The following is a 10,501-nucleotide window of genomic DNA, read 5'->3' on the forward strand; positions in this document are numbered from 1 at the left end:
GTTTGTCTTTCTTTGAGTTTTGTTTTCTATCCTTCTATCCTTGTCTTTCCTGTCCAGTCTGCCCTAGGCTTGTCAGTATGTCTGTGTGCCTTTCTGTCTCCTCTGTCGTGTCCCTGTGTTGGTCTGGTTTCTCAGTGTGCTGTCTTTGGGATCCCTTTTTAATTCTCATTCAAGTTTGTATGTCTTAGTCCTGATCCCAGTGTTTGTTATCTCCTATTTTACCTCCTACTTTTGCACCCCCTTGTCTCATTTGTTAGATTCAGTTCAACTGTGTTTTCTCAGATGTTTCCACTCTACCCCAATCTCCTCTTGTCTATTTATACCCTCAGTTTGCCTCTGTCTTTGTTGTGTCCTCCCTTGACATTTATCCCGATAGCAGACTTGTTGTTTTGGTTTCCTTGGTTTTTGACCTGCATTATTTTGTAGTTAGTTTAAGTTCAGCAATAAAGCTGCGTTTTAGTTTACCTCTTGTTTTAGAGTCCTGTGTTTTGATCCGACTCCTGCCTGCCACACAGCCAGCCTCGACAACACCATTATTTTTTTCATATTTTACAATATTTGAGTAAACTGTAAGACCTGCTATGATATATGGTTTAGAGATGGTGATGCTAGGGATATGGTGAGGAAGAGGAACCACTGCGATGACCCCTAAAGGAAGCAGTCGAAGAAGAAAAGTTATTCGTAATCGAATGACTTCCCGTGGTTTTGAGATTCTCAATGTTCAAATATGTTTGATCAGTAGGGTTAAGACTCCTAGTCTCCTACAAATGCAATTATTAACACTTATTTGTTTGACTTATATTGACATTTTTTTTGCATGATAATCAAAGACCACACTATATTCAAGTGGTGCTATAAATGAGGCATTTTTAGTTTGCTTCCTATTCATATGATACACTTGTAATTTACTAGGTTTCCTGGTTGACTGCCAAAAAGTAGCTTATAAAGGAAGCAATTGTGGCCTAATTTTCAGGGTGCTTTTTTCAAGAGCTTAAATGTTGCTTCTTCAGTGTTTGACAGGAAACAACAGTTAAGTCCTTCCAGTTCTTTACTGTGAGTTGTAGGTGAGAGGAAAGTGACAGTGAACAATGACAAGTTTTGCAGTTATCCAGAGATTTAAGCATTCAGAACAGAAAGCACAGTGCAGTGGAAAAAGAAAAGGCTCATGCTGAGGGTATGTATGGGATACTTTGTACTTGTAAAGCAAATATTTATATGATTTGTATAAAAAACAGATATTGCAAAAAAAAAAGTTTTTTTTAGTCAGTCAGTTAATATCACAAAAATAAAAAAATTAATTCAAGCCTAGAAAAATTTCAAAAAGCATTAATTGTAACATAAATGTTATGTTCCAGCTGGCTTCGTGTGCACTTGCCACTTGTCACAGCTTTATTGCAGAGCATCTATTTAACAGAGTTATGCTCTGTGGATGACATCTTACAAAGGCCACACAGCTGAAATACCCGAGGCATCTCTTTCAACTTCCACACTATGGCGCCACCAGTGGAAGACTTGCTCAGGCATCATATTATATCTACTACATGCAGACTGGCAAGCGTGGACTGTTGACAGGTAGCAGGCGCCGCAGAGCAGCTGTCTCCCAGGTGAACTCATTTCAATTACGGGAGTGGATTTCTCCCAGCTGATTTCACTCTGTCTCGGCTGTCAACCCATAGTGACAAAATGGGTCGACGTGCCACTATTGGTGTGGCGCCAGCTGCCAAGGAAACACTGTCAAAGCCAAGCAAATGCCTTTCTCACTACACTGGTGCCGAAATCAAGCCAGGGAAACACTGGCTCACCAGTGTCTCTTTCCTGTGAGATCCAATGAGCCCGGCAGCCAAAGGCGACTTGCTGATAGGGATGGTTAGTCTCTATGGTAACAGCAGCGGAAAGGAGTCGGTAAATACAGGTAAATGGAATTCTGCAAGGGCTGAAAAAAAGACCCTGGGTTTTATAATGCATTCACTTTAATGCTGCAAAATACAAAGCTGATACTGACATTACATTTGCCTATTTAGTGCCAGTCATTAGTTCACCTAATGCTCAGTCCTGAGAATATTTCAGTGTGACTCATGAGCTAATAACTACAGTTCATACTTTTAACTTGGTCCCATTTGATATTTTCAATTCTGTCCAAAAGACAGCGAAAGAATAAAAAATCAATAACCTCAAAAAAGTGTAGCGCGTTCTGCAATAGTTGATTAACAACAGCTCTAAAGAGACACCTCGATCAACATAGTTGAAATGCTATTACATTCCCCTTGAGTCGCTGAAATAAAAGGGAACAATTAACCATCCCTTTGTGGCAGTTTATGTAATTGAATAAAACAAGACGTGCTTATTTTGACCTGCATATTCCTCAAAACTTAATTTAAGCATGGCAGCTTACACATTCAGATCATATCATAACTCTAAGTAGATTATTCTGCAGAGTTGCCCGTGTTAAAAACCACCTTTAAGTCAAATCCAAGAGCCTCGTCACTGGAATGTTATTATGTGGCTGGCCCTTGGGGACACAAAAGGCTAAATGGATTAAACTGCCAGCTCTCTGTAATATCTTTTCAGTGGGATCAATGGGAAAAAGTGCAGACATTACATCGTAGTGACCTGTCCTGTATGCACCTGCAGATAACACCTAATCTATGATTCACCTAAAAAACACTGAACATTTAGCTGTCTATTCCCAGGAGCTAACAGAGTCGGTGTTGTCAAGGCACATGACAGGCACTCCGGCTTGGAAATTGATTGCCAGAGAAAATCCCAGGAATTGACGGCAGAGAGCTTTTGTAAAGGGCATCTGCAGCACAGTAAGGCAGCAAAAACCACTGACAGCCACGCACAAAATATAAAATTTAAACAATAGTGAAAATCCCTGCTTATTATACTACACACAATGCATCTTTTGTCACCCTGAAAGCGCTCAGCAGCAGTAACACTACTCTCAAAAATAGAAACCACTGACTTATTATGCAGCGGCAATAATGCTCTATAGTTTACGCAAAAACATCAATCTGCATCTACAAGACACTGAGCTACAATACGATTCTCTGAAGACATGCAACACTTCACAAAGGCTGTAATTAATGGCGTACTACCAAACATCTGAATACTCTGTTTGTACAGCATTACCATAACCTTTTGTCATGCCTCTATGAGTGTGCGCAAGCTGCTTTTTACATAGACAGGTTTGTGAGTAATAACCACTGAGGCCCTGTATGATAAAAAGAGGTAACGATTAATTAATGTCTAATGGACTCATGACTCTAAAGTGGGGCTATGACCTGCACCAGCAAGGCTCATAAGGAGATAGCTGAAGGGAGGCCACAGAGAGCAAGGAATTATGAACTGGAGATGATTTCTGCAAAATTGAGAATCACTATGTTTGTTTGTTTTTGTTTTGTTTTGTTTCATACACCACCAGCGCTTCGAGTTTTATACAGATGGTGAATAATGAGATATAATCCTTTTTATTACCCTTTTAATCTGCTGTACATGTAATTATTGTCAATATAAATAGCTCAGGTAAATTACCAGCTCACTATTGCTGCGGCTTTCACTGGGGAAAAAGACGCTTCAAGCAGAGAAGTCGGTGTTTGTGTGTGTGTGTGTGAGAGAGAGAGAGAGAGAAAGAGAGAGGGTGCGCTTCACATACATCTCTATGACAGAACATTGATTTATACATAAAGCTCAGTAAGCATTACAAATAAGCTCAATAAGCTTTAGAACTGACATGATTAAGTAGTAAAAAAACAAAAACAAATCAAAAGGTTTAAATCCAACTTACCTTTATCTTCCTGAGTGTGTGTGTGTGTGTGTGTGTTTTATGGGTGTGGGGCATTGTATCTATAGAAATTTGAAGAGTAAACAGCTTTATATCCTCAGCTCAATTATAAAAACCACATGCATAAAACATAGTAGTAATAATACTAATGATGATACCATACAATCATATCTACCTGTGAGAGTTTAAGGCCAACATAATTCTACTAAAATGAATATTTATTATTAAATGTATACCAGTGTTTCCTCGAGCTTCTGATCAAGCTTGCAGCACCATGTTTATGATCTGTATGTTTATCAGTGGGGGCAACTTTTGGCCATATGGCAGAGAGATTGTGCAGGATCTTTTTTCGAGAAATGCCATAAATGCTGCCCAGTGCATAAATCCTCACGTCGTCCTTCATGTGCTATTCCAGTAGAGCCTACTTTCATATCATCAGTGCGTCAACAGAACTTTATCATCCTTTAAAAAGACTAATTTTAAATGATTTCCAACTAGAGGAAATGCAGATCAACAGGTGCCAATTTAACATCCTTATAAATGACGATGAGTCTGCAGCTGTGTGACGCATTTTTTCTAATTTTTTTGGTTAATTAGTTTAAAAGGGGGGTTTTTGTAAGGTGTTAAATGATTCAAAATAAAAAAAACACCTTACCTGTGTCTCCTGACAGTTTTCTCAGTGTCAAATGTTCTTTTGTTGCTGCGTGTCAGAGTTCCTGTGAATCAAAGCTCACTGCAGCAGGACGCTGCTTCCCTCTGTGAACGCGGCGCAGTCAACTTATGTGAAAACAACGTTTGGATTTTTTTTCTTATGACAGACGACAGACAAAAGCTCATTTTAGTCCTTCGAAATGCTTTCCTGTGCTCACGCTCCACCGATGCTCACTCCAAATATGGCCATAGGAAGTGCCGCGATACTTCAATGCCCTTGAATACGGTCGGATGTATGGCTATTAAGCGTTGACCGTTTTGTGGACAACCGATCGTTAAACAAAGTGTACTGCGTAGATTGATTGTTACTGTTTATACACGAGTAAGTAATATGGCTGGCCGGGTTAACCGATAAGGAGAAAAAAGTATAAGGCAAAGGAAATAGAAACGAAACAGTCGAATCATTTATCGTGTAACATGGCCAACATTTGCTACCTCGACTTAAAGTGAAAATCAAAAATAAATTTAAAAAATGTAGGCTACATATTTTTATGTTAGTAATTTTATTTATTTTATTTTTTAACTTTTGAGGGGTGAGGTAGGTTTAGCAGAGAATTTGTTTTCTGATGACAAGTTGGGTAGAATACAAGAGCACCCTTTTCTTCTTCTACTTCTATTTCTCCTCCTGCTGCTGCCTTTAGGGTTCGGCCCAGCGTATAATCTTCCTTACTTTCACATCACCTCTATTATCTTTCACACCAACGTCCTCCATCACTATATTCATGAATTTCCTCTGACTTCTTCCTCTTTTCCTCCTGCTTGCCAGCCCCATCTTCAAAATGCTTCCCCCTTATATCCACTATCTTTCCCCCGCACATGTCCAAACAATCTCAGCCTTGCGTCTCCAACTTTAATTTCAGCTCAAACCTGTGCTGTCCCTCTGATCATTTATCATTAATATTCAAGTCACTTTTTTAGTCATATTCCACTTAAGTCAGTAAAATTACTAGTCTACTTTCTGTCCTTTAAATGAACGCTTTCCAACACTGATTTACAGTGCAGGTATGTCTTGTCCCCTGCCCGTTTCATGCTGATTGTTACTAACCAAGCTACTTTAGTGAAATTCGGAAGTTTACATTGTTCACCTGAAGGCATCATTTGACTGTTGCTGAGGGATGTCGCCGAGAATAATCCTCTCAGCGGCAGAGGGGAGCAAGTTCAGCTGTCAGTCAGATTGAGATTCATGTACTTTTTTCTTTGCTTTGCTTAATTAGCTCTTCCGGTGCTCTGACAGCGTTGTTGCACCTAAACGGGACTTTAATAAAAGTAGAGTATGCCCTATGCAGAATACCAAAAAGGCATTAGAGGTTTCTCAAACTGAGGTCTCATTTTCATACAAAAAGACAATATTTCACTTTTTCTTTTCTTTTCTTTCTTTCTTTTCTTTCTTTCTTTTTTTTTTAAATACAGAGTATTAGTTCTGAATGTACATTATGTGTTGAACATGAAATTTCTCCACAGGCAGAGCAATGTGGGACAGAGGGACAAAAGAAAACATGCTGCAACCAAAAAAATTCAAGTAGACTACAAATACACAATTGGATATAATGGCCACTGTAGGTAATCCATTATTAATAATCATTTGCCATTTAATTTAAAAATGTGGGATTAGTATTTAAATGATAGAAATAATCCTTTTCTTTATGTAGCTAAATTAGACATCTTGGCAATACGCCTGCTTTGATAATAAGTTCAGGGCCTGTTTTTCATTGCAGTAATATAATGTTACTCTGAGGGTTAAATAGATAAAACACAGCATATGGGAGTCATTTCTTTTATGACACGTCAGAAATTTTCTCACACGACACATGAGTGAACGTGCATGTGCTTTAAACTGGCTCAGGAACATTAATCATACCATTGCTTTTTTCTAATTATAGATATCATAGCAGAAGGTGCAAGCAGGCATCATCTTGTAGCGTAGGACTGGCAATTCACTAATGTATACTATTCATCAGCGTCAACAAAGTCAAAGCTTATCTTATTAGGGGATTTCATTTATCACAGTTTACTGACAATAATGTACATAAAAGCCTGGAGCAGTTATTGTGTTACAATGGTTTTAAATTAAGTAAGAGTGACCTTTGTTTATAAAGCCTATAAAGCCCATAAAACATAGACATGTTTTATGGAAATAATTTAGCATATTATTTCAAATCACGGTAAACAAAAAAAAGTTTTTACATCTATTTTAGAGCCTCTTGACATTCCAATTAAAACCAAAACAATACCAGAGCACTTCAGCTGTATTTTGAGTAAACACATTGGCATTCAAGAACATAAGAGCTGTAGTTCAGTCTTCAAAATTAATCTTATATTTTGCTGTTTTTCTGCTCAAAGCCTTTCCTAATTGATACTTGATCACTGGGAGGGTCGTGATGGGATAATTGCCAATGTTAAAAGCCTGTTTATTTGATTTATTTATTTATTTCTTCATTTTTTTTTCTTTTCTATTTTTTTATGAGAGGTATTTTTTTCATGACTGATTGCAAGTGCCTCCTGTGAGTAATACAAAAATAGACTGACAAGGACTCCAAAGCTGGAGTCGGAAGAATAATATCAAAAGCCTTATCAAATCTACTAATGAGGAAAACCAAAAAGGTAGACTGTTCCTTGATTTTGATGTATTTTGACATCATTTTAAAATCTAAGAAAAATCAAGCACAGGGCTTTTCCTGTCTTGAGTGATAAGACACATGTGACCCTGTGCCTTGTTTCCATGGACACATCATTAGCGAACTTCCCCAGCTGGCTCCAAGTGCTTGAAGTATTGGTGGCAAATAATAAGAGAAGGATTTTTCAAAAGGAAGACAAAAGCAAAAGTGACTTTCAAAGTCCAGCACTTGAAGAGATTAAAGTCCTACAGATGCCACATGATTGAGCAGTTATAGTATATATTCAATATAGTCTTGGAATTTAGTGCATTGAATCATTTCCTTCCATTGAACGAGACCTTGCACTTTCTTGATGAGAACTGCACTAACAACGTCAGTTTTTTCAACCATTATAAGGTGGTTAAAATACACTTCCTGTAACTGTTACCTTGAAATCCCCAACCCACCCAACAGCGTCATATTCTCAGCACATATGTATATTAGTTGTAACATCGTTCTCTGTACAGATAAATCCATTATACATTGCATAAAGGGTGTCCAGATCCAGTAGGTACGTACAGCTTTATTGATTTTAAAAAACAATAACTGGGATTACAAGTTGGATTCTTTTATTTTCTCTAATTCACAGAGGGTTAAAATTTTACGTACAAGCTAAAATGTATACTTACTCCCCACTAATATTTTTGCTGAATGTCCCTTAGAAAGTTGTACCTTGACCAGACATTTTTGGTAGTCAGGAGTAAGCTTCTGAATATATGACCACTCTTCTTGGCAGAATTGAGTTCATCTAAACTGGTTGGTTTCCTAGCAGGGACCTGTCTTCTAAGCATAAATTTTGAACAAATTTTCAATAGAGGTGAGGTTAGGGCTTTGCAAAGTACCAGCAAAACATCCCTAGAGCATGATGCCACTGCAAACATGCTTGAAATCGGAGGTTTAAAAGCCTCAACTGCACTCCTCCAAATATATACCTCTTGTCATTGTGGTCAAATAGCTCAATGTTTGTCTGACCATAAAACATTTCTCCGAAGTGCATTTGGCTTTTCCATGTGGATAACTGCGAAACTGAATTTTAAGATTTTTTTCTTGGTCTGCACCCTCAGTTTATGATGATAAAAAACTGGCTTCACGTGGGAGATGGGACGCTGGTGTTCTAGCAGTGTCCAGTTCTTGGCAAGGTTGAGTTTTGGTGGTTTCTAGGTTGTTTCTGAAAATCCTTAGCAATTTTATCCAAGGGTGACAGTTTGTGTCTTCTTCCAGACCTGGGCAAAGTGGTGACACATCCAAACTTTTACTTCCATGCTGCCTTTTTATGCTGCCACAGAGAAAACTGCCAATTGGAGTTCGTCACGATCACGAATGAGAATTTAATAGGTCTTAGCCTTTATCTGCAGCAGATGAACAGTATCTGAAAGTCACATTTTTAAGAAGGATGTGACACAGAGGACCTGAGAGATGCATCTGTCCCTTCATTTGACTCATGTACTATTCACGAAAGCCTCACCAGAAATGGTGTCCATGGGGTGGCTGTCGAGCAATCATTCTTAAGAAAAGAAAACAGGGAGAAAAGACTGATGTGTGCCAAATTACTCAATAACTGGACAGGAAATCAGTGGCAACAGCTCTTATGAAGTGATGAGTGCGAATGGGAACTTTTTGCTTCAAGGAGACAGGTACAGCAGAGAAGATCGTGGTCTGGAGCTGCATTTCACTCAGTGGTATTAGGGATCTTGTCAAAATTGGTGGAATTATGATGCCACACCATCTGGAAAGTAAATGATTGGCAACAGCTTAGAGAGAACAGAAAAAAAAAGGCAGCCAGCATCAAAATAGGCCTGGAAAGGTTTTCCTAAAGACTACTTAAAGAATTACTAGAAACCTTCTAAAGAAAATTTAGCCTGTGTTGGAGAATAAAAGTGATCATACCAAATATTGGCTTTAAAGTACTTTAGAAGTGCACAAACTCTTTTTTAAACTACATCTATATACTGTATTTCTATGTACGACAAACATCTTTCAATAAATTACTGAGCCTAGTTCTCCTTTTTCTAGCAAAATATAAATGAATGAATAGGGTGGGGTGGCTCGGACTTTTTTACACAATGCTTTATGCTTTATTTGAAAAAAAAAAAGAAGCTCACATTTGGCCCTGTAATCTCTGTAATCTTTAAAAGGATGGCTGGAAGTGTCACCCTGTTAAGGTTAGTAGCAACAATGTTACCTGACTGTTTTGAGAGCATCAAAAATATCCAGCCTGAGTTAAATTATAACCCACAAAAACACATGTACAAAAACACTTCACAAATAACAGTCAGTTTGACAATGTAGCTGCTACTAACTAGCTAAGAGTAAAATGCATTGACCCTTTTCAGACTGAACACAACCGATATCAGATTTGACTTGGACACAAGGACATTAGAAAGTCTGACTAAGCAGCTTTTAAATAAGATATTGCTGCATTTGGAGTGATAAATAAAATACAATCTTCTCTCACAGTCACGACAATGTATTTTATCAGACATATCCTGCGTTAATTATTTTGATTCTTTGTTTGAAAAAATGTACAAAGATATGGACAACCATATGCTAGCATGGCCATACAAAATTCACACACGTGTAGATATACACATACCACCTTCTAATATATGTACTTCAGTTACTCAGATAATCAGATAAATAGGCACACTTGTGGCTCTCCTTTTCCTTTTTTAATGCTAGTTGCACCTCCTTCAGGCACAATAGTGAACTGAAAGTAATGCATGTTGAGACAATTGCTTCCAGTGTGTACACATCTTAACAACTTAACACTCAATTCTGAAATACCCTTCCCAAAGCCCTGGTCTCAACCCTACTAAGTTGTGTTGTAAATTGTGGACAATGCTTAAAAGCCAGGTCTATACCAAGAAACCAGCCAACTTAAGTTTTGCCAAGAAGAGTGGTCACTTATCCAACTAGAATTATGTCAGAAAACTGGTTATTAGCTACCAAAAGTTTCTGGTTGAGGAACTTGCCAGAGGACATTTAACCAAATATTAGTGCTGGTGTATGTATTTAGAGCCTGTATGTTTACTTTTGACTCTTTGTGGATTAGAGAAAATCCAGCTCCTGTAAGCTTTTGTAAAGTACATAATAGATGTATACCCTGGAAAAAGAACACTTCAAAGAAATCATTAAAATCCCCAAATTACTCATGTCCATGATGTGTGTGAACTTCAGACTACAATTGTAAATCCCAGAATAAGATGTGATCTAACCAATTTGAGAAAGATTAAGAGATGCAAAATGATTACAAGAGAAATTCACTAAGCCCAAAGTGTGGCACAAAATGAGATATAAAAACACCAAATGAGAGACAAAACCCCCAAAACAAAAGAAAGTATAACACAAAGAT

At 37.9% G+C, this 10,501-nt stretch overlaps 1 protein-coding gene across 1 annotated transcript in view; it reads right to left on the bottom strand.

Annotated features, from left to right (window-relative positions):
* The window catches only part of baiap3 (BAI1 associated protein 3), a 49,558-nt gene extending 44,924 nt beyond the window's left edge, over positions 1–4,634 (bottom strand). Inside the window, exon 1 of the mRNA XM_085454617.1 lies at positions 4,440–4,634. The gene's annotated coding sequence lies outside the window, so the exon portion shown is untranslated. The remainder of the gene's footprint in view (positions 1–4,439) is intronic.
* Positions 4,635–10,501: the final 5,867 nt, after the last annotated feature.

Source organism: Copadichromis virginalis, linkage group LG4 (genome assembly GCF_057382275.1).
Source record: "Copadichromis virginalis isolate Kocher_CV1m ecotype Utaka linkage group LG4, C_Virginalis_male_GT1.1, whole genome shotgun sequence".
Classification (NCBI taxonomy): Eukaryota; Metazoa; Chordata; class Actinopteri; order Cichliformes; family Cichlidae; genus Copadichromis; species Copadichromis virginalis.